Here is a 24,694-nt window from a genome sequence, read left to right on the forward strand (position 1 = left end):
CATTCCTGGATTTGGCTAATGCATATGGTTCAGTGCCACATGAGCTTCTTTGGGCATCATTTGATTTTTTCAGGGTACCGATGTCGATAACAAATTTAGTGAAAGCCTATTTTGGAGATTTGCAATTTAGTTTCTCAACTCCAGAATTCAGCACTACATGGCAATGCTTAGAGGTTGGAATAATGGCAGGATGCACCATTTCTCCACTGGCTTTTACCATGGCAATGGAAGTAATCATTAGGGCATCAAAATGGGCAGTAGGAGGAGAGCGCTTGGCTTCTGGGATGCGACTACCACCAATCAGAGCATACATGGATGGCATGACAACCATGACTACAACGGTAGCCTGCACTAATCGGTTATTGGGGAAGTTAACAGATAATATTGAATGGGCACGAATGCAATTTAAGCCCTCTAAATCAAGGAGCATCTCAATAGTTAAAGGCAAGGTAGTAGATAAAATATTCTTCATTAATGGTGAGGCAATACCAACAGTTTCTCAGAAGCCAGTGAAGAGTCTAGGGAGATGGTACGATGGGGATCTAAAGGACACAGTTCGAGTGGGAGAAGTTAGACGACAAGCAGTGGAAGGGTTGAAGAGCATAAACAGCTGTGCTCTACCAGGCAAACTAAAACTCTGGTGCTTTCAGTTTGGTCTACTGCCAAGGTTGCTGTGGCCACTGACTGTGTACGAGGTTTCTTTGACAACAGTGGATAAGCTGGAAGCGTTAATAAGTTCATACATCAGGAAATGGTTGGGAGTTCCACGCTGCCTCAGCAGAGTGGGACTTTATAGTAAAGGAGTATTGCAGCTGCCAGTCTCTGCTTTAACCAAGGAGTTTAAGTGTGCCAAGGTCAGACTGGAAATTACTTTAGCAGAGTCACGCGACAAATGTGTAAGGGAGGCAGCCCCTGTGGTAAAAACTGATAGAAAGTGGTCAGCAAAGAAATCTGTAGTAGAGGCAAAGGCTGACCTTCAAAGTGGGGATATCGTGGGACAGGTACAGCATGGAAGAGGGGGTTTTGGGCTCAGTTTAGCTCCTCCTAAATGGCACAAGGCAGGCCCAGCTCAAAGGAAGAAGCTGGTAGTCAACGAGGTGCGAAAGCAGGAGGAGAGGATGAGATGTATAAAGGCCATTTCCCAGGCCAAGCAGGGAGAGTGGATGAGATGGGAGAGTGTGGAACAACGAAAAATGGGCTGGCAAGACCTTTGGTCAATGGAAGAGAGTAGGATCAGTTTCCTTATTAGGTCAACATATGATGTTCTCCCATCACCGCAGAACCTAAACCTCTGGGTAGGAGAGGATCCCTCTTGTCCTTTGTGTTCATCATCTGCCACATTAAGGCACATTTTGACAGGATGTAAGGTGGCTCTTAGCCAAGGTCGGTTTACTTGGCGCCATGACCAAGTATTGGGATGTTTGGCTTTAGCATTGGAAGGCAAGCGTAGTATGACCAATAAGTTGCCGCCTGTTCTAGCAAAACATTATACGCAGAAGACAATATTCCTCCGCCCAGGCGAGCAACCACCAAGAAAAGGTGCTAACACCAATTCTCGCCCAGGACAACTGGAAGCTGCTAGGGACTGGAAGATGCTGGCTGATCTTGATCAACGGCTTATTTTTCCACCTGAGATTGCCACCACTAACCTACGACCAGATATTGTTTTGTGGTCTGGATCAGCACGCATTGTTCAACTGATAGAGTTAACAGTGCCATGGGAGGATGCGGTAGATGAGGCATATGAGAGGAAGAAATTGCGGTATGCTCATCTGGCCACTGAAGCAGAACAGCGAGGATGGAGAGTCCAGGTTTATCCAGTGGAAGTGGGTTGTCGAGGTTTTGTGGCACACTCTACAACCCGGTTCCTCAGAGACGTCGGATTCAGTGGTCAAGAGTTGCGTCGCACAGTAAAGAACTTATCTGAAGCAGCAGAAAGGAGCAGCAACTGGCTGTGGTTGAGACGGAAAGATTCTAGCTGGCTGAGTACAGGCCGCCATGCTACGGTTTCGTAGAATTCTTGAAAACTTGAAGGGTGTTGGTTTATTTGTATAGGTTGTATAGTATTTACAGTCATTACGTTCCTGTGTATATTGCGTGAATGACGGGATGTTGGGCAGATATTGTGTTTTGCGGTAGGTGGTATGCCATACGGAACCGTTGCCACTGAAACTGCATATTAACGCACCAGTGGGGCTCGACAGCCTTAGTCAAACGGGTTGGCGCGTATGGTTGGGTTGCGGAGAGATTGTGAGATTGTGGTTAGGTCTCAGCAGCACTGTTGGTTTATTTGTAGAGGTTGTATAGTATTTACAGTCATTACGTTCCTCTGTATATTGCCTGAATGACAGGTGGTTGGGCAGATATTGTGATTTGCGGTAGGTGGTATGCCATACGGAACCGTTGCCACTGAAACTGCATATTAACGCACCAGTGGGGCTCGACAGCCTTAGTCAAACGGGTTGGCGTGTATGGTTGGGTTGTGGAGAGATTGTGAGATTGTGGTTAGGTCTCAGCAGCAAGAGGGAAGTAGAGGTCAGTAAGCTGGGCTGAGTTGAGTGGGGGACGGAGGGGGGTGACTCTGGGACGCCAGAGTCACTGTCGAGCCCTCTTGAGGTGTCGTGGGCTAGTCGACGAAACACTGAGGACGGAAGGTGCCCACTTGAAGACCCTAGAGATGTTCCCTACTCCGCTCAATCCAGAGGGTTGTTATGGGGGGACCGCACTGTGGTTGCAGCCGTTGTGTGTGCTGACGCGCAAATACACTATTAACACCAGACAGAAGGTGATTCACGTCACCAGATGGAAAGAACCGTAAATGGATGGAGAAGCATAGGTTACTGTAAAGCTACGTCTTAGTTGGTGCTTATCTTGGCGAAAGCCGAGTACAAATCAGCATGAAGTTTTAACATCTACTCTCGTGTAATGGAAATCAATATTCGGGGCTGTGAGAGTTGCTAACCAATTTCCCCAGCGAGAGGAAGTGACAGAAGTGACTTTTGCTTGATTCATTAATGCGGACACTGCATGCGGACATCTTACGTTTACAGACTGTCCTAACACCATTCCTGATGAAGCCTGAAGCGCTAGATGCACTGCCTGTACTGCTCTGAGGCATGGGCCCATACCTTGAGCTACTATGTCAAGTTTACCAGAATAGTAATGAATTGGGCGTAAACTGCCCCCATGATCTTGCATTAGACATGCAGTCATGAAGCTTAAATGTTCATGGACATAAAGCACAAATGGTCTATCAGTTTGGGCAATTCCTAATGCTGGTGCTTGACATAGTGCTCTCTTCAAATCATTGAACGCTTTGAGGTGACATTCTTCCATACAAACAGTATCAGAATCTTTACCATGGCCTTTCAACAAGTCATAGAGCGGCTGTGCAATTGAGGCATAGTCTTCAATCCAAGGTCTACAGTAACCTGCTGTTCAATCCAAGGTCTACAGTAACCTGCTGTTCCTAAAAATGATCGGAGTGTTTTAATGGTAGTAGGTGGAGGTATGGCTTTGACTGAAGCCACTCGATCCTGTGTAATGGATCTATTTCCTGCACCAATTGTTTGACCCAGAAATGTGACTTACTTTTTAGCAATTTGAGCTTTGTGAAAGCTGCATTTGTGTCCTTTCCTATGCAAATAGTCCAACAATGATGCCAATTCAGTTTGATGTACCTCGTGATCTGTTGAGGCAATCAAAATATCATCGACATATTGGATCATAGTGGACTCTTTTACCGGACATTCTGGGTCAAATCACGTCTGACAGCCTGATAGTATATGGTTGGGGAGTTTTGAAATCCCTGTGGTAAACGTGTCCACTGGTATTGCTCATAGTCAACTGTGAAAGCTAACCATGGCTGGCTGTCAGAGTGCAACGGTACAGAAAAGAATCCATTAGAAATATCAATTACTGAAAAAATCTTACTCTCTAATGGTATGCCATTACAAATTGTGGAAGGATCTGCCACTAGAGGGGTGATTTTATCAATATTTTTATTGGCTACTCTGTAGTCTATTGTAAGTCTCCATGTCCCATTGGATTTCTTGATGGGCCATATGGGCGTGTTACAGGGACTATTGGTTTTAACTAGCACTCCCTGCATCAGCAACTTTTCTACAATAGGTTTGATCCCCTGTATAGCTTCCTTATTGATCGGATATTGTTTGGTGACCGGGGGTGGAGTCCCCGTCAATTTAATTGGTTCTACACCTGTCAACAAACCACAATCATCCTTGTCTTTAGCCCAAATTGGATGATTCTGTAAGAAAGCATACTCAGGAGGGATCACATTATTGGTAGAAACTTGTGCTGAGGAAATTTTAATGCTAGCAGATTCTGAGGACACCTCTAAAGTTAGATGTATTTGTCTCAGGAGATCCATGCCTAAAATTGCACCTGTATTTAATGGAGCACATAACAATTTTGTAATCAGAGTTTTTGGGCCAAATTGTACATCTATGGGCGGGGTTTCATACAAATCAGAATCCTCACCTATTACGCCAGTTAAAGAAAATTTGGTTTTCTTGTACGGAATGTCAAACCTTTAGCCAATTTTGTAGGAATTATGGTAATTTCTGCACCTTGTATGCTACCTTTCACAAAAATTCTTGTGTCATTATGATGTATTACAGGGGTAAGGTAGCTACTCACAGCCCCAACAATTAGTTTTTTTCCTGGTCTTTTTGTGCTCTTAAAAGAGCCCGAACAAGCTGTCCTAAAGTTTCAGTGGACACTTGCGGAACTGCTTCCGGGTTGTAAGCAGGCTGAGAAGGAGCAGAATTATGCATAGCATTTCTTTTTGTATCTTGCAATTTCTTCCTACACTCTTTCTCCCAATGTCCTAATTTTCCACAATAGTGGCAGCTGCCTTCTTTTTTAGACCACCTGTTTTCTTGTTTTGCTGTGCTAAATGTAGCTGCTGCTGCTGCTACTCTCACTTTGGTTTTAACATCAGCATCTCTTTCCCATGCAGCTAACCTGTCAACGTTACTTCTGAGAGTTCTGTTAGACCAAGTTAGATCTAGGAATGGCAAAGCTCTTCTGTATTCGGCTACAAGGCCATCTGACCAGATACGAATTAGTGGTCCTTTGTCATCGAGCACACTTTCAGAATCATCCACTATTCCACTGTAAGTTATGGCTGACTGACAAAACCGTTCAGTATATTCATTTACCGTTTCTTCTTTCTTTTGTACACAGCTAGTAACTCTAGACCAGTCTATTTTGGGTCCTAAGATAGTCTTTAGGATTTTCAAAACACCTTCTCTCATATCGCCTCTACTGGCATGTTGTAGTTCAGAAGTCACTGCAGATTCAAAACTGTTGAATTCAGAATCAGTTAAAATTTGTGACATTAACTGTGTGACTTCTGTTAACGACAAGTCATATAGACGAATTTTGCTGATCAATGCCCTTCTAAATTCAGAAAACTGTTTACGTGGTGAGGGTAAACTCTCAGAGAGTCGTTCTATATCCTTAGGTCCAAGGGCTTTTGAGACAGTTTGTATTCGGACTACAGAAGGGTGGGTAGAAACACTTTCATTTTCCTCAATTTCCTGTGATCTTTTTCTAGCTCCACACACATAAACTGAATTTAAAGGCTTATCAGTGACTGATTGGACGGCTACATCTGTTACAAAGAACGTTCGTAAATCAGGGTAAATGTTATCAGGCTGACTTACTTCTTCCACATCAGTTTTTTTCTGCATCTTTGTTGCGGTTCAATTTCTTGGTTAAAGAGGAAACTTTAGCCCGGAGCTCATTGATCTGTTTCTCTAGCTCTGAGTTACGTTTAGACTGTTCTGTAGCTAGTGCTAAACCAAATTCTCTATGGCAACATATTATGCCTTTCACATTGTTCTTGCGAATACTTGCTCCTAGTACTTTTTTACACTCATCTACCGACCAAGTTTTGTCTGGATGAATCTCATATTTCTGCGTTAGTTCTTTTCTAACTTTCTCAGTGACTATTAGGTTCAGTTGTTCTCCTAACAGTGTTTTAAATTCACTATCTGACCACAAAGGAGTCGCAAGACCAAATTTTTCAGTTGTTGGAACCAGCCTAGCATTCGTTCTAACCATTTTGTGGATTTCTTTATCACACAATCAAAAACACTAAAACTTCTCTGATCAAAAGAGTCTACACTTATGTCACAGATCAAACTGTTGATAAACCTTCCTTGTTACCAACACATCACATTTAACTTCCCTGCCTGAAACAGAGGATGAAACACAAAATATTAGCACGTTATGCTAATCTTCCCTGAAAGAAACGGAAAGGATCTTTCACCTTCCTAACTTTTAGAGGATAAAACAAAATTACTAGCATGTAATGCTAACTCTTCCCTGCCTGAAACAGAGGATCAAACTTTTCTTCTCTAAAATATTTTTTTAGAGGGTAACAACACAAAATAATAAAAAAAAACAAATAATTAGCAAATGATACTAATCTTCCCTGCCTGACAAACAGAGGATATCTTTTTAACGCGTGATGTTAAAAACTTCCCTGCCTGAACAGAGGATCAAACTCTCTTCTCTAAAAGATTTTTTTTAGAGGGTAACACCACAAGGTAACAAACAACAAAACAAATAATTAGCAAAATAATACTAATCTTCCCTGCCTGACACAGAGGATATCTTTTTAACCTGTGATGTTAAAAACGTCCCTGCCTGAACAGATGATATATTTTCATCTTTAAAAGACAACTTTTAAAGGATAACTTTAGGTAATCAAACACTACAGCTGTCTGATAACTCTTTCTCTGATGGCGCAGAGGCACAAAATTTGTACTGGTCAGGGCCGGGTTTCCCGATAACGATGTATCTTAGCTCTTAAGAGCGCTCTCTACGTGCAAGGTTACGAACCCTTGCCGTAATTCCACGCGCGTTTCCCAAAACTGCACTTAACATGAAAGCGCGAGAACGCGTTCTACGTGCAAGGCTGACAAAATGGCTGAACAAAAACAAAAAAACAAGAGAAGAGACCTTTCAAAAAGGTTAAATTCATGTCCTTTTAGAGGAGATAGAGGGAAACAAAGATTTCATTTTTAACAGATTTAAAGGACACCATACACATAAGGAAAAACAAAACATCTGGAAGGACATTGTCACATTGCAAACTAACTGCAACCGTGTTCAAGGAAGGAGGTCCTCAAGAAATGCCCAATACATGGCTGGTTTTCGTGCACGTCAGCAAATCATTGACAGATTTTTTTGAATTCATCCCTATTTTGCCCGGTCTTTAAAGCATATTTCCCAGATTACTTATTTTATGATTTTTTGTTTTTTGTTCATTCGTTTAATTTAGATGTGTATTTCTATTTTTTTCTTCCCTTTTTAATTATTTAATTTATTCATTTAAACAAAACACGAGTACAACAAAGTGTACAATAAAGTACAATAAAAACCTGTATATTATACTTACGTTGCAGTGTAATCTGTTAAATCTAGATAAAAGTGTAATCTGCCGGTTGTCCTGCAGGTGACCTCATAAATCTGTCTTCTTACGATGCACTTGGGGATGTACGATTACTCCAGAGCACTCGTAGTTCTACGAAGATTTTCAAGTGCTACTTAAGTTACGATGCTTTTGGGAAACAGACCATAATATTAAGATCAGTCGTACGATCGTTTTTACGATCAATTTAGGCTTACGATGCTTTTGGGAAACGCAGCCCTGGTTCTTTGAATAGAGTGAAACTCACCGAATCGTTGTTTGAATGAAAAGATTCAGTCTGTAAAACTCAGTCAGCTTTGTTGAGGTCCAGTTGAGATTCAGTTCTGGAACTCAGTCAGAAAGTTCATTCTTTGTTGAGATCTTTGTTGAGCTTGAGGTTTTCAAGATTCCGTCTGGAACTCAGTCAGAAAGTTCATTCTTCGTTGAGATCTTTTGTTGATTCAATCTGGATTCTGGTGAGTAGCTCTATCCGGGTCCCGGCACCATCTGTTGTAAACTTTTTCTTCTTAAGTGTAGGAGACTTAGAAGTGAAGACCAGGAGACGTTGGGGTTGTATCTTTTAAGCAGGATTGTTTATTTGCTGTAGTCTGCTGCATCCAAAATCTTACCCAAGTCTAATCTAAGGGAACTTTACATTGCAGTTTATATACATTTCAAGGGGGTGGGATTAATTTCATAGAGGAGGGGACTCTTGAACAAAACATGTAAAGGAAAGTACATGATTCAGCTGGTTACCTGATTTCATCAGGTAACAGTGTAACTCAGAGCCTTGAGATGCTAATCCAATCAGCCTGATTAGATCAACAAAAGGCCCAGCTGACCTTTGAGATGTGACAAGAGGTTAATGTCCGAAACCTTGATTGCCTCAAAAATGGAAAACAGTGTGTGCACTTTCTCAGTTAAAATACTGTTGAATCTAAATTAAAACATTTAAATAAATTTGTAATCCTACAACAGGGATTTCAGACAGTGGATGGTTAGTATCCACACTTGTTTCAATAGTCAAGTCATCCTCATTTATAGAGCGCTTTTAACAATGTAGATTGTTTCAAAGCAGCTTTACAGAGATACACATATAATTTAAGGTAACAGAGATTGGTTTGGTTTTAGTGGTTCTTGAAAAATGTTTTTTCCAGCTAAAGTTAGTTTTGATTGATTCACTTCTGTCTAAATGATCATTTGTTATTAAATTAGGAGCCGCTAAGACGACACCGTTCTCTCTAAACAGACTTTAAACGTGAATCTGTGATAGACCCTGATGGCGTTCACATGCGCATTAACAATTGATTCTATAGTTATGTGTGTTCGAATATATGTGCGCAGGTTTGTAATTCCTTACAAACCATGCCTAAACAAACTACTTGTCTTGTCTATAAATTTTGATGCAGAATTTTATTTTATCTTATCACTTTGGGTAGGTACGTGAACCGAAAAATTCCACAACGCTTTATCTGTAGAGTTGTATAGGGATCCTCCATAGGGAGAGGCTAGTTGGCACTTCAGCACTGCATTGTCATCAGGTCCAGGCGAAAGTCCTTCGTCAGATCTGGAAACGGCCTGGATCCGGCAGGGTGCGGGAAAACCTTGGGATAAACAAAGACACTAAAATTAGCGTAGATGCCATTCTTCTTATGATGTAACGAGAACATCAGGATTTAAGGAAAGTGTTCCCAGTTCCGGCTGACCTAATCTAAGCAGCCTAATATTGAATTATAGAAGTCTATAGACCTTATGTAGCCCCGCCCCTTTCAGCACTGCGCTCTTTGTCTTTTGACTTCCGGTCTGTATTTTCACAGCGATCTTGCATAGGTATGAATGAACTGCTCGTAAAAAAATTCCCGGTCGACATTTGTTAAGACATCTGCTTTACAATGCTTATGATAAACATTACAATGCTCATGATAACTTTTGTTATCTCTACAATAAGTAAATCCACTTCACCAGCTAATTACTCCTGGACAGCGATGCCATAGAAATATACAGAGCGACCGGAAAAACGGAAGTTCAAAGACAATATTCTAAAGATGACGGCGCCCACGTTTCTCTGGTGCATAAGGTCTATAGAGTGTTATGTGAATGCTAGGTCAAAGAGATGTGTTTTTAGTCTAGCTTTGAACTGACAGACTGTGTCTGCTTCCCGGACAATGTTAGGAAGATTTTTCCAAAGTTTTGGTGCTAAATAGGAAAAGGATCTACCGCCAGCAGTCGATTTAGATATTCTAGGCATGGTTTGAATTATGTGGGAGCCAGTGGGAGCTGAGCTCCCATAGAGAGAGTATGAGCTCCCATGAAAGTAGTAAAATCATACACCTGTGGGGGCTCTAAAAATCATCAGCACCATCATTTTAAATTACAAATAAAGCACTTTTTCCTTCAATAATCGAGGCATATTTGTTAACCCTTTCGCACGTATAGCGGTGTGATTAGAACAGTCAGTGCATCACGTGATCAACTGCTAAATTCAAAAGTGCTTTCGCGCGTTGGCTGGCGCTGAGCCAGAGACAGATGCGCTCAATATATCACAACTATTCAGTGTTTTTAACCACATAATGTTTATTTTAGGTTTCATACATTTAAATACACAAAAGTAGCTACAAGCAAAAAATGATTTGGGGGGACGCTAGGTAAGCCCCCACCAATTATTTTAGCGAACTCCTTTCAGGGTTTTCCTGCATGGAATTACAAGGCAGCCGCCTCCGGCTCTCAACAAAACTCGGCCTGTGGCCATTAAGTTTGCCGATAGTGCTGCGCGGGTCGGGCGAGACAAATAATAAAAAAAAATAGCCTACATTCAAATTAATCGGGGATGGATGACAGATAAATCATTATAATGTGTTGATTTTAATAAAGACACCGAACTCTTATCATGGTAAAACGAAATGAGCGTCACTCTTTTACTTTCGTTTTCAACAACGTAATTCTCTTTAGAGAAAATCAATCAAGGAAAACATATCAGGGCATTTACTACAGTTGTAATTTTTCAATCTAAATTATTTAATTTGATTGGTAACAGCCTACTGTATTATTATTCTGATTTAATGTATTGATCAAATTAAGGAATATTTTAAAAGAAAGATGGAGCATAGGCTACATAAAATTAGAGGGAAAAATGCCCTATTTTAAAGGTAAAAAATTTATTCTGATAAGAGTGTTTGCCAACAGTGATGTAATGAAAAATTGACAATTTAACTTTGAAGAATTGAACTTTTGAATTTAAAAACCTCTGTTTAGGATATTAAGGAAATGTAATTTTGGCCAAAGAATAACTTTTAATTTAAATAAATGTTAATTTTAAATCAGCCTACTTCAGTGTGATATTTTACCATATTATCATGCTTAACATTGAGAATTTGAAAAATTGTAATGATGATCAGTTGCAGATATCTAAATCAAAGAATATCATATGTTTGGGCGGTTGGATTTTTAACAGCGGATTCGGGTGACTCAAAGTGCACCAGATTAATGAATTTATCTTTAAAATGTACAAAATTTTCTGAACTCAAAATAATGAAGTGCAGTAGTTAGCTATTTATCACATACACCACGCCTGCTCGTGGGTTACTTTTTTTTCTTTTTTTAAAGAGACCCCCACAAAGATGAAATCATAATTCGAACCCTGATTCTAGATATTATCAACTGGCCAGAACTTTGAGATCGCAATAGACGTGAAGGACTATAATGCGTTAAGAGCTCGCTCAAGTACTGGGGAGCTAAACCATTTAGTGCTTTGTAAGTAATCAGCAATATTTTAAAATGTATACGATGTTTAATAGGGAGCCAATGCAGTGTTGAACCGGGCTAATATGGTCGTACTTCCTGGTTCTGGTAAGTACTCTATCGGCTGCGTTTTGAACTAGCTGTAGTTTGTTTATTAAGCGTGCAGGGCAACCACCCAGTAGAGCATTACAATAATCTAGCCTTGATGTCATGAACACATGAACTAGTTGTTCCGCATTTGTCAATGAGAGCATATGACGTAATTTAGATATATTTTTAAGATGGAAAAATGCGGTTTTACAGACACTAGACACGTGACTTTCAAATGAAAGATTGGTATCAAAGAGCACACCCAGGTTCCTAACTGACAACGAAGACTTAACAGAGCAGCCATCAAGTGTTAGACGGTATTCTAGGTTTATTACGTGTGGAAGTTTTTTGTCCAATAATTAGAATCTCTGTTTTTTCAGAATTTAGTAGTAGGAAATTACTAGTCATCCAATTTTTGATATCAACTATGCATTCCGATAATTTTGTGAATTGGTGAGTTTCGTTAGGTTTGGAAGAAATATAGAGCTGAGTATCATCAGCATAACAGTGAAAGCTAATTCCATGTTTCCTAATGATATCTCCTAAAGGTAGCATGTACAGAGTGAACAGCAGCGGTCCTAGTACTGAGCCTTGTGGTACGCCATACTGAACTTGTGATCGATAAGACATCTCTTCATTTACTGCTACAAACTGTTTTCCAACTGATAGCGGTCAGATAAATATGATTTAAACCATGCAATTCCACTAATGCCAACATAGTTTTCTAGTCTATTTAAGAGAATGTTGTGGTCAATGGTGTCAAATGCAGCACTAAGATCAAGTAACACTAATAGAGAGATACAACCACGATCGGATGATAAGAGCAAATCATTTGTGACTCTAATGAGAGCTGTCTCAGTGCTATGGTGCGGTCTAAATCCTGACTGGAAATCCTCGCAGATACCATTTCTTTCAAGAAAGGAACACAGTTGTGAGGATAATGCCTTTTCTAGTATCTTTGACAGAAAAGGTAGATTTGAGATCGGCCTGTAATTGACTAATTCTGTAGGATCAAGTTGTGTTTTTTTAACAAGCGGTTTAATCATAGCCAGCTTAAAGGTTTTTGGTACTGATCCTAGAGACAAAGAAGAATTAATGATGTTAAGAAGAGGATCTATGACTTCTGGAAGCATCTCTTTCACTAGTTTAGTCAGTATAGGGTCTAACATACATGTTGTCGATTTAGATGAAATAACGAGTTTGCAAAATTCTTCCTCTCCTATGGCAACAAATGAATCAAATTTTACCTCAGGGAGACTATAATGCACTCCCTGATGTGATGCTGTAGTAGACGGTTGCATAGTTATAATTTTGTCCCTAATATTATCAATCTTATAAGTGAAGAAGTTCTTAAAGTCATTACTGCTGTGTTTCTTGGAAACTTCTGGGCTTGAAGCTTTCTTTTTTGTTAGTGTAGCCACTTTTTCAAATAAATACCTTGGATTATGTTTATTTTCTTTTAATAGGGTTGAAAAATAAGCAGATCTAGCAGCTTTTAAAGCCTCTCTGTAAGCAATCGAGCTCTCCTTCCATGAAATCCGAAATACCTCTAGTTTTGTTTTCTTCCAGTTGCGCTCCATTTTTCTGGCTGCTCTCTTAAGGGCCCGGGTGTGCTCGTTGTACCTCGGCGTTGGACTATTTTCTTTAATCTTCTTTAAGCGCAACGGAGCAACTGTGTCTAAAGTGCTGGAAAGGAGAGAGTTAAAAGTTTCTGTTGCAATATCAAGTTCTTCTAAGCTATCTGGGATGCTGAGACGATGAAACTGATTAGGAAGATTATTGATAAAGCAATCTTTAGTGGCAGAAGTGATAGGTCTAACATACTTGTAACAAGGATTTGGCTTTGCAGCCTTGGCTAAATGTAATTTACATGAGATTAGATAATGATCTGAGATGTCGTCGCTCTGCTGCAGAATTTCAACAGCATCAACATTGATTCCATGTGATAATATTAGATCTAGAGTATGATTACGACAATGAGTAGGTCCTTGCACGTGTTGTCTAACTCCAATAGAGTTAAGAATGTCTTTAAATGCCAATCCCATTGCATCTTTTCCATTATCTACATGTATATTAAAATCACCAACAATTAGGACTTTATCTGCAGTCAATACTAATTCTGATAGAAAGTCAGCAAATTCTTTGATAAAATCTTTATGGTGCCCTGGTGGCCTGTATACAATTGCCAGCAGAATTCTCAAACTTGATTTATCGTTTACATTATATATTTTTACATTAAGCACCAACACTTCAAAAGAAGTATATTTAAAACTAGATTTTTTAGTGGTTTTGAAAATATTACTATAAATTACAGCAACACCTCCCCCTTTGCCTTTCAGGCGAGGTTCATGTTTATAACAGTAATCATGGGGGGTGGACTCATTTAAAGTAATGTAATCGTTTGGTTTTAGCCAGGTTTCTGTCATACACAGCACATCTAGGTTATAATCTGAAATCATATCATTAACTATGAGCGCTTTTGAAGTAAGGGATCGAATATTCAGCAACCCAAGCTTTATCGTTTGCTCATCTGTATTATATCTATTTTTTATTTGTTGAATATCAATTACATTTTTAACATTAGATTGGTTTGGACGTTTTTTGGATTTCCAAATTCGGGTAACAGACACAGTCTCTATATGATGATATCTAGGTGAAAGAGGCTCTATGTGATGGGATTTATCTGACCTTGGTGATGCGAGGCCGCTAGCAGACGGTTGGTTTAGCCAGTTTGTCTGCTTCCTGACCTGAGCCCCAGATTGTCATGTTTTGCCTCTAAGACTATGAGCCAAATTACTAGAGAGAAGAGCAGCACCATCCCAGGAGGGATGAATACCATCTCTTTTCAACAGGTCAGGTTTGCCCCAAAAACTTTTCCAATTGTCTATGAATTCTATATTATTTTGCGGACACCACTTAGACAGCCAGCCATTGAGTGATGACAATCTGCTAACTATCTCATCACTCCTTCGAACAGGAAGGTGGCCAGAGCAAATTACAGTGCCTGACATCGTACTTGCGAGTTCAAACACCTCTTTAATATTAATTTTGGTGATCTCCGACTGGCGGAGTCGAACATCATTAGTGCCGACGTGAATAACAATCTTAGAGAATATACGATTAGCATTAGCCAGCACTTTTAAATTTGCTTTGATGGCAGGCGCTCTGGCTCCCGGCAAACATGTGACTATGTTGGCTGGTGTCCCTATTTTCACGTTCCGTGTAATAGAATCGCCAATTACCAGGGCACAATCAACAGAATTCTCAGTGGGTGTTTCACTGAGTGGGGCAAATCGATTTGTTGTGGTAATCGGAACGAAAGAGTGGTTTTTTGATCCGCAACAAGAGCGATCCCTCACTGTCACCCATCTGCCTGGCTGCACAGGCAATAATTCAGCCGGAACCGAATCATGTAAAGAGTTCACTATGCTAGGCGCATCCAATATAGAATCTAAAGCTCTAGTACACTTACTATCCTCAATTAAAGTTTGGATGCGTGTTTCTAATTCTGAAATCTTCTCCGTCAGCCTGACTGTTTCCTTGCATTTATCACATATAAACCCTATATTGCCGACGGGGAAGGCTATGCTAAACATGTAACATGAAGTGCAGGTGACAATAACAGGACAAAACATTACTCACCGTGTTTGTTGACTGATTCTTACTCACCTGGGCTTTTTATGAACTCATTAATAACTGAGCGCACGGGTGGCGCGTTAACAGTCTAGCGAGTTACTAGCGTGATGTGCTAACAATAACGGAAGCTAGCTATGTCAGGTTAATCTGAGATGTTGTCTAAGCTGTATTTAGTAGTATAAACAACTAGAAATGGTAGTAAATGATGGTTCAAAACAGAAAGAAATACAAAGCTAATCAAGGCTTAGACGGAGCTTACAGCCTCGAAGCAAACAAAACACAGCAGGCAGCTAGGCAGACAGGAGCAATCGATCAGGATCAGTACCAGCAATCGATCAGCAAGTCGAACAGCAATCGATCAGCAAGAAGCAGACCCAAAAAAAGACAGTAGTTGTCCAGGTATGCATCTGTGTGTGACAGAGCCATTGCAGAGGAATTTCATTGATGGATCATCCTTAATTTTCCAGCTATCTGGACACTCTTGGGGTGATTTTCAGTGGCTTCAGACACTTGGACCTGTTGAGGTGTAGCCCATCTTCCAGTGCTGCTTGGAGGCTTTTCAGTCCACCAGTTCGTAGAATATCTACGTTGACTGGTAAGAGATAGATGGTCCTTGAAGATTTTGTATTTCGGCTGCAGTATGGAGAAGAGCACTCAGCTGTAAGTGTTGCACTTGGCATTTGTTTCATTGTTGATGCGATTATGTTAGCAACATTGCAATCCGCATTGACCTGCCCCACACCTGATTTTAGGTGAACACACTGAAATGTATCCAACAGCATTTTTGCCCTCTTTGCGTAAGCCTCTTTTCCAACTCCTTTTATGACTATAGTGGTGTTTACCAAATCAAACATTTCAGTTTTTGAGTGCTCTTTGTAGAGATAATGACAGAATGATCCACTGTCACAGAATGCAGAGCAAAGGCACTGGCAAAAGGAATCAAAGGCACAGGTATTTACACTTACAAGCATTTTGTCAACCTAGATGGGCTTTTTAGCCTGGTAGTTGCCATTTTTCAAGACATTCATTTTTGTATTTTTTTCTTTTTAGGTTTATGTCTGCATGCAACCACTCAGAGCAAGGGGTCAGGTAGGACATTCACTTTTTTTGGAGGAACACTGAGGCCTTTCCAGTTTTCAACAGGGTCTTCCTCCACTGATTGTTGCTTAACCTCTGTGTCCTGCTCACTATGGGCAGTTTCTGTCTTCTGATTCTTTGTCTCAATGTGCTCTGTCTTCACCGGTGCAGAGGAAAGCCTCATGTTTCCCTCAAGAAACTCAAGGTGGCGTATGACAAAATGGTCAATTCGGATGGGGAGGCTTTCATGTTTGAAAAGACCATGTTTTATGTTTTTAAATTCAGCCTCAACATTTGCAGAGCTTGCTGTGTTGTGTACGCTTTTGAAGTGTGGAACCATCACAGCTGTCCAAAGAGGTAGGTAGCATGCCATTCTTATTATATTTGGGACAAGCTCTGGAAGGAAATGAAGATTGTCTCTGTCACCATGATGTGCTGCAACCATCTTACTTACTCCACACAGATCTGAAAACATGGGTTACAGAAATCTGTGAAGAGTCTCCTCAACTCCGGTCTCCTCTGTTAAATGGTCATCTTCAGTGACACATGGCAAGACCCCCTCTGCAAATCGTCTCTTCAATTGTGCTTTGCATGTTTCCGAGACAACAGGTAAACCTTTGTCATCGTTTCCTTCTGATTCACTGAAGGCAACAACTGCAATTGAATGAATGAGCTCCCTTGCATCTTCCAGTGTATCAGACTGTAAAAGTTGTGCCAAGGCTCGTAGATAAAATTCTCGAACTCTGTTTCCTCTTTGTCTTAGGCATACCCACCGACTAATGAGCTTGATGCAGTGTGCAACATCTACTCTGATGAAGCAAGGTGGTAGCTTTGAGTCTTCTGGCTTCCTTGCCAGCACTCCAAAGCACTGATTGATGTATGTTTTCAGGTCTGGGTAAGGAGTGAAGGCCTTAACCAGTGCTACAAGCAAAGCCAAGGAGAAATCACAGACCGCCTCTTTGGGCACAGCAGCACCTGCTCGTTGCCATTCCGTGAGCCACTTGGCAATAGAATTGATGGTGTGGCTCTCTGATAGCGTTTGCATTACTGGAATATGATCTCCCTGTGAACACAAAACTCCTTGATACAGGAAGACATGTCCAGAATTGCCACAGGGTCTTCTCAGTCTTTTCACAACTGTACCTGTTGCCTCAAAACTCACAAATGAGCCAGAGTACTTGGATTTAATTTGATACACTTGCATCTGAGATGGGGTCCAGTAATGGCAAATAAACCTATCAAGGCCTATGTCATGAATGCTTCCATTGTGAGGTACACTGTATTTTAGTAGATACAATGACATGATTGGGTCTTTGTCTCCAAGCTCTTTGTCACCCATCTCTTGTTTGGCTTTTCTTAATGTTGCCAGATTTGGCAGGTGGCTAGGCTCTGGGTCACCAAAATCCATCATTTTGTAAGCCTCAGCTGCTCGCCGTACATGTGCTGGTTTTCGCCCTTCCCAGAGTTCTTTAGACACACGTGTTCTCAAATCCCCTGATAACTTCCGTTTTGCTTTGCCAGTATGGAGACTGTCGTCAACATTCCGGATTATGCATTGGAGCACAACTGGTTCATTATCCACTGGCATGTTCTCTGCTGTTATAGACAATTGTGCGTCACACTCTGTACAGTGCCCAATTATGTCTATGTAGCGAGATGCATTGTTTGGAAAAATGTTTGCCCTCCTGAATCTAAGAGTGCATGAGGTCTTGATATTTTTCCATATCTCCTCATACAGAACGTGTGTCCATGCACCACGTTTCAGGATAGTGTATTCTCTTTTACATGTGTTGAGTGACTTGTCATTGTAATCAACCTTTTCAGGCCAGATTTCTACCCATCTCTGATGAGAGAGACTGATCTCAAATGTAATGTCGTAGCATTGACTTTGCTGATTTGTGTCTGCCTTTGACACTGCTGGATGAAAATCTGCTGAGCTTTCTTGTGAGCTGTCACTGTTTGGACCTTGATCTTGGGTATCTGTGTCGATTTTACATAGCTCAAGGATTTGCCATATATTATGCCTATTTGTCTTCACAATAGTATAAAGGTTCTTTGGTGAAACTTTGTTATGTAGTTGTTTGCTTAAATCTGCCCACACCTTTTCTGTGGGAACTGCTATGTTTGTTCCTGTAATAATCTGTTCCTTTGCAGCACTGATGACTTTGATGATGTCATCACGTCCACAGGCTGGTTTCCTAGGCATCTGATCAAAACAGGAATTATTTTTAATGTATATGTATATTTTTAATTATTTTTAACTCGTTACCAACAGGTTACATGCTTATTCATACCACGGTTTTATATATATATATATATATATATATATATATATATATATATATATATATATATATATATATATATATACAGGTTCCTCAAGTTTTATCAAAAGTTTAGAGTGGGATTTAGAGGAGGAGCCACCCAAATATTTGCAGCAGCGGTCCCTCGACCCAACCAAATTCGCATTTTAGGGACCTCAGCTTTGGCCTTCCACTTGCGACATTCTATGCAGTTGTGCTGGAATTTGCGAATTGCCTCACGACCTCTTAGTATCCACACATTTCTCCTCATTTCGGCAAATACCCGTTCTGTTCCTGGGTGACAGAGCTTACTGTTATAGTCCTGTATGAGCAGTTTGGTTGCTGGATGGTGAGGATCCAGAACTATTGGGTGAATTGTCTGGAGTTCTAGACCTTCAGCACGACGTAGACGTCCTCCAACTCGTATAAGCTGACTGGCTTCATCAAACTCTTGTGATAAAGTGAGTAAACGGCTTGTAGTGGATACAGGCTTACCAGCTTTTAAATGTTCATATTCATAGTCACGTTGGATATTCTGGAAGATGAGGCATTCTGCCTTCACATAGTCTTTAGCCGTAGCTGGACTGGATTGGTTTGGGTCACTTTGACTGTGCTGGACTGTGGCTTCAACAAGGTCCTTCCATGTACTGTACCCGCTGGGGTTCAAGGGGTTTGATACTCTGGTGACACCGCAGAATACACTATTTTTCTTTTCCATTTTGTCCTCAGGAGGTTGAAAGACTGGCATAGCTGGCCACTGTGATTGAGCCTGTAGTAAGAATGGTGGGCCTTGACTCCATCTGTTTGATGGAAGTTCTTTTAGGCTGCGACCCCTTGTGAGGTCATCTGCAGGGTTTTGGAGAGAATCTACGTATCGCCATTCATGTTGATCAGCAAGGTCTTGGATTTCTGAAATCCTAGTCCCTACGAAGACTTTAAAGCTACAGGACTCTGATTTCAACCAGGAAAGGACTGTGGTGGAGTCAGACCACAAGACCACTTCACTTATTTCGATTGTAAGTTTGGTTTCTAGTAGCTTTGCCATTTGAGCACCAATAAGTGCTGCACACAGCTCTAGTCTAGGGATAGTTTGCTTCCGTTTGGGGGCAACTTTGGATCGGGCAATCAGGAATGCAAGCTGAATTCGGCCTTCTTTGTCCTCAGTTCTCAGGTATGACACAGAGCCGTATGCCTGTTCTGAGGCATCACAGAAGATATTAATTTGTCTTGTAACGTTGAGATGGTCCAGATCTGCTGAGACATAGCACCGTTGAATGGTAACTTCAGAAAGGCAGGGAAGCTCGTTCTCCCACCTGTTCCAGGCTTTCAATAGGTCTGTTGGCAACATGGGATCATCCCAATCTCTTTGTTTGTTCCACAGCTGTTGGATCAGGATTTTTGCACGGGTGGTGAAAGGGAGAATGAATCCCAGAGGATCATACTGGCTTGCTGTCACTTTATAAATGTGGCGCATAGTGGGGTTGGTTTCTGGCACTGGGCGGTGTTTAAATCCAAGGATGCCTGAGTCATAGTTCCATCTCAATCCAAGAGTGGATTCTTGTGTTTCAACTTTGTCATGTGACAGCCAAAGCTCAATACTGTCTGAACGAGCCTCTTTAGGTAGGTGATCGATGACATTTGGCATGTTGACAGCCCATTGACGGATCTCAAAGCCACCACTGGCAAGAAGTTCTCGTAACCCATCCACTAATTGCTTGGCTTCATCTGGGAACATTACGCTCTTTAGGCAGTTGTCTACGTAAAAGTTCCTTTCAACTGCTGATCTGAGGGTGTCATTTGGCTTGGTATTATCTAAAGCATGGCGCTGTAAGGCATAGATGGCACAGCAAGGGCTGCAAGTTGTCCCAAAGGGAAGCACTTGCCACTCTTAAATGCTGGGGGGAATATTTGTTTCAAGGTCACGCCAGACAAAGCAGAGTAGGTTTCCATCTTCAGGCAGTAGGCGCACCTGATGAAACATACCCTTTATGTCTCCACTCACTGCGACAGTATGCTCCCTGAAACACAACAGAACCCCCAAAAGGGAAGGGCCTAGTGCAGGTCCGGCAAGGAGGTAGTTGTTGAGGTTATGCCACTTGTATTCAAAGGAGCAGTTGAACACTACTCTGTTTTTGCCATTATGTTGAACCATGTGATGGGGAATAAACCATGATTCCTCCTCAGTAGTAACAGAGTCTGTTCTAATTTTAACCACATAATTGCTTTCCTCCAGCCTTTTGATCTCTTCTTTGAATGCAGATGCCTTTACATGGTCTTTAGTTAGCCGCCGCTCTGTATTTCTCAGGTTGGGCATGACAGAGTCTTTGGAGGCATTGAGCTGAGGCATGTCAGGCTTGCGCAACAGGAGGGTGGCATAGCACATCACTCTATCTACCATCACTCTAGTGGTTTTAACTTGTAGCAAGTCCATTGCTTTCTGATCTTGTTTGGATCGTGTGACCAGTCTTTCATTTTTGTGGGTAATGGTATCTCCTTGCCAAAGTCTCTCAACATTCCGGAAAAGTTCTTCCATTTGACATGACACGGAGAGGTGCAGGCATTGCTGAAGATGAAACTGTTGCTGTAGAAGGCGGGTTGGTCCTTGTAACACCCAACATAGTCTAGTTCTAATTGCCGCTGGACCTCCAGGTGGGCCAAGTCGAACCAGCTCAATAGGGGTAATCAGATGGGGATGATCTGCACCTATTAGAAGGAGGGGATGTGCTTTGAGAATGGACTGCAATGGGATGCCTTTTAGGTGCCAGTACTTCTGCTGGAGCATTTTAGTGTGGTAAGAGTGTTCGACCAAACTTAAGTGCTCAGAGGTAAATGCGTTCTGGATTTGGTAGCTCTTTTCTGGCTGTGCCATTGAACGTACACTAAAGGAAACGGAGGCCCCATGAAGTTTCTTGACATCTTGTTGAATTGTTCTTAATGCAAAGGTCCTCAGTCTGTCCATTAAGCCCTGGTTTCTGAGCTGCAGCTGGAAGTAGCATGGTTCTTTCTGATCCGTCGTCAAGTACTGCATAGGTGTTTAGGGTTTGATTCTTGTGTTGTAAGACAACAGGAACAACTTTCAGCAGAACATGTTTGGAACTTTCAGGCCTGTCCAGGTACAGGGACTCATTTGAGGAACTCACTAGGCAGGTACCCTCTGTCTGAGACCGGTCGTTAACTTTGTGAAGGATTTGAAGGTGTTTCCCATTACACAGGCGGCAGGGCTTTCTCAGGGTGCAATTTTTTGCTAAATGTGACCGTCCACATTTCCAGCAATGGTTGTTGTCTTTAATCCATTTTATCATCTCCTCTTTGCTAAATTTCTGGAAGATAGGACACTGGCTAAGGAAATGCTCTGTACTGTCACAGTATGGGCACAACACTCTGCTTTGCTCAGATCTCTGTGCTGTCTTGGTTGTCTTAAAGGATGACAGTACCTGTGTAGCTGCGTCAGGTTTTTGATCAGCTCCGTGAAGAACAGTGGCGGATCTGGACTTAACTGCAGGGCCCGATCTTGGCTGGACCGTTTTCCGTCTTTGCTCGTCTCTTGAATTTAAATCCTCACAGTCTTGGCACCAGGATTCAAACTTGAGCCACTCCGCCAGGTCCAGTAAAGTGTAGAGTACACCATATTGATAAGGCATGTGTCGTCTGAATGATGCACGTAAATCTGGAGGGAGTTTAGTGAGCAGACAGACTACATTTGACCCACACTGTAACTCCACATTACCTTCAGGACCCAATGTCCTCAGTAGACCCACAAGAGCTTGGATTTGAAGGGCAAACCTATCGAAACTGGACAAATCTCCAGGCTGAACATCAGGAGCATCCATGATTGCTTCTATTTTCGTTAGGGCCAACTGGTGAGGTCTTCCAAATCTGTCAGTAAGTGCAGTCATAGTGTCTGTGTATGGCCCAGGGGAATTGAGGAATGAGTCAGCAATTAGGCGTGCCTCTTCAAACTTCAGGTGATCTAGAAGGACTTGATATTTAAAGAGCTCCGTTGCATCATTAGGAAGTAGATTGTCAAGGGCTAACTTTAAACGAGTGAACTCGCTTGGGTCTTGACGTGTGAAACATGGAAATGTCGGTTGTGGGCCCCTGTAGGATGTCTCTGGGTATATAGTGCTATGAGGCCGCCCCGTGGGAGAAGAATATGGCAGATTATGAGCAGTGGCAGGCTCCTGGCTTGATTTGTAGGTGTAAATGTCAGCACCTGGCTTAAAGGAACTCTCTCTGGGTTGTACTTAAACTCTGCGTGGAGTAGGTTGTGGAGTGCGGAGCGCTGGGTTTGGTGCTGCTATCTGAGGTGGCCTATATATGTTTCTGGGTAATGGCACTAGAGTCTGGTTTGTATGCTGTAATTGTGGAGTTAGTGAAACTGATTGCTGTTGTATAATTAGATCTTGCATACCTTTGTAAAGATTTTGTAACTGCAGAATTTCCTTTTTAAGGACCAGCTGAGCTTCACGCAGTTGCCTGTTCTCTTGTTTTAAGTTTTGAACCTCCAACCTGTGTCTAACAGCTGTGAGTGAAGCCTCATCCTCCTCTTCATCACTTTCATAGTGTGGTGTAGTTGGCAACCGACTGTCAGGTTGTCTGCCAGCAATCATTCTGGAATATGGAGTAATCGTGGCTCCCGCTGCTGCTCCAGTGCTGTAATCATGTGAACTTGAAAGTGGAGAATCAGGAGGTAATATCTCAGACTGGTATGTCATTGCACTTTGTTGTAGTACCCCTTCTAACACAGGTGAATGCTGCATTGGATATTGGACTTCATAGTCTCTGAGATAAACTGGAGGCTGGGTTGTACGTCGTGGGCGCACACTCTCGTGGAAAGGCTGCTCTGACATCCTGTCTCCGTGGTAAGCACACATCCGGCTAGAAGGACCACAATGTAGAGGAGTTTTGGCTAATGTGCTGATTAGGTGATTGTGCTCGCCCCAGGGTGACACATCACAGGATTCGGAATCTTCTCATCTTTACTTGGTATTAGTGTGTATATGTATGTGTGTGTGGTCTGAAATAAACAAATGAGTAACATTACAATAAGTAATTACAGTATTCATACATAATAATAATATACATGTCATTCTACATCCAATACAATTATCAGGGTTTGGACTGCACTACCGAAATTAACCGCTAGATGTCGCATGAAGCGCATATAATGAGGATCGCAAATTCTCTGTGTCTCTGAGAAAACACTGAGTCATCATAAAATACGACGAATACTACTAACTTGACACTCATTAAAGTGTTAACATTGCACTAAGTAACCACAAAAAAAGTATACAGAAATAAATAACTTCAGTAACTTAAATAACTTTGTATCTGTTATATTTATGACAGTCCGACTACGACGTGAGGCCAATATCACTAAGGCAATAAACAGCTCAATAATTTACGTCAACCAAACAGTAATGTGACAGATAACTATTACTAAAGCACAATTAAGTAAATAGACTTACATTTTATCATGAAAGCACACACAGAAGATAAACACTGAGGTTAAGATACAGGAAGATATGATGCGCGTTCTTCTCTTAACTCCACTTGCTAACTGTTCGGGAAGTTTCTAACTCGCCACCTAACGTCATCTCAGCATCACCAATAAGTTCGTCGCTGGTTGGTTAGATCTCCTTAACAGAGCTAGACGGCTAAATGTATCCCTTTCTCCTGCTTGTCGTTGAATCAACGTATATTTTATTGTTGATTCAATATAGTTCAATAGTTCAATATAGATTATAGACCAAAAGTCGAATTAACGAGAACTTATGTCCTTTCGATTTCTTACAGGTTAGGTCGTTGTTGGCCGGAACACGCTAGCATTCTGCTATTAGGCTATGTGACGTCATCACATTTTTGAACGGATTTTTAGAACAAATAAGTGAACTTAAAAATGCAATTTTCAGCTGAGTGTATTATCTTAGCCCCCCCTTTTGAATGCAACTTTCAAATTACTTGACAAAAAATTACATCCTGAGAAAAGTGGATTTCTGGGGGTGAAGACTCATAGACTCCCATTCATTCTGCACTCGCCTGCGAGCGCCCCCACATGGACAGAGATTTGTTACTGCAGCCAGTCCAGAAACCGGAAGTAACCAGACAGTGCTAATTCTCCCCTTATTAGACATTCTCTGGTGAAGCCCCACGTCGTAAAACCAGCAACGAGTGGTGTCTCTTATTTGTACAGTATTGAAATGTGCCGACATTTCACGTAATATGATTGACTGTTCGTGCATATTCTTTGAACTGTGTTGAAATGCGCCCACATTTCATGTAACGTTAACATATGTAACTGTCTACAAACTTTTTGCAATTCACTTGTTTGCCCATTAGTGTTTGTTTGGTCGCTATAGTTACGATCATGACACGGAAGTCTTAACCAACTCTTCCGGGTGAACTC

The 24,694-nt window shown here is 41.5% G+C and overlaps 1 protein-coding gene across 1 annotated transcript in view; it reads left to right on the top strand.

The window, feature by feature from the left end:
- Positions 1-7,751: 7,751 nt before the first annotated feature.
- LOC143748609 (uncharacterized) overlaps positions 7,752-24,694 on the top strand; it is a 121,321-nt gene continuing 104,378 nt past the window's right edge. Inside the window, exon 1 of the mRNA XM_077240653.1 lies at positions 7,752-7,975. The gene's annotated coding sequence lies outside the window, so the exon portion shown is untranslated. The remainder of the gene's footprint in view (positions 7,976-24,694) is intronic.

Source organism: Siphateles boraxobius, unplaced genomic scaffold (genome assembly GCF_051911475.1).
Source record: "Siphateles boraxobius isolate OS27281-9 unplaced genomic scaffold, OSU_SipBor_1 24, whole genome shotgun sequence".
Lineage (NCBI taxonomy): Eukaryota > Metazoa > Chordata > Actinopteri > Cypriniformes > Leuciscidae > Siphateles > Siphateles boraxobius.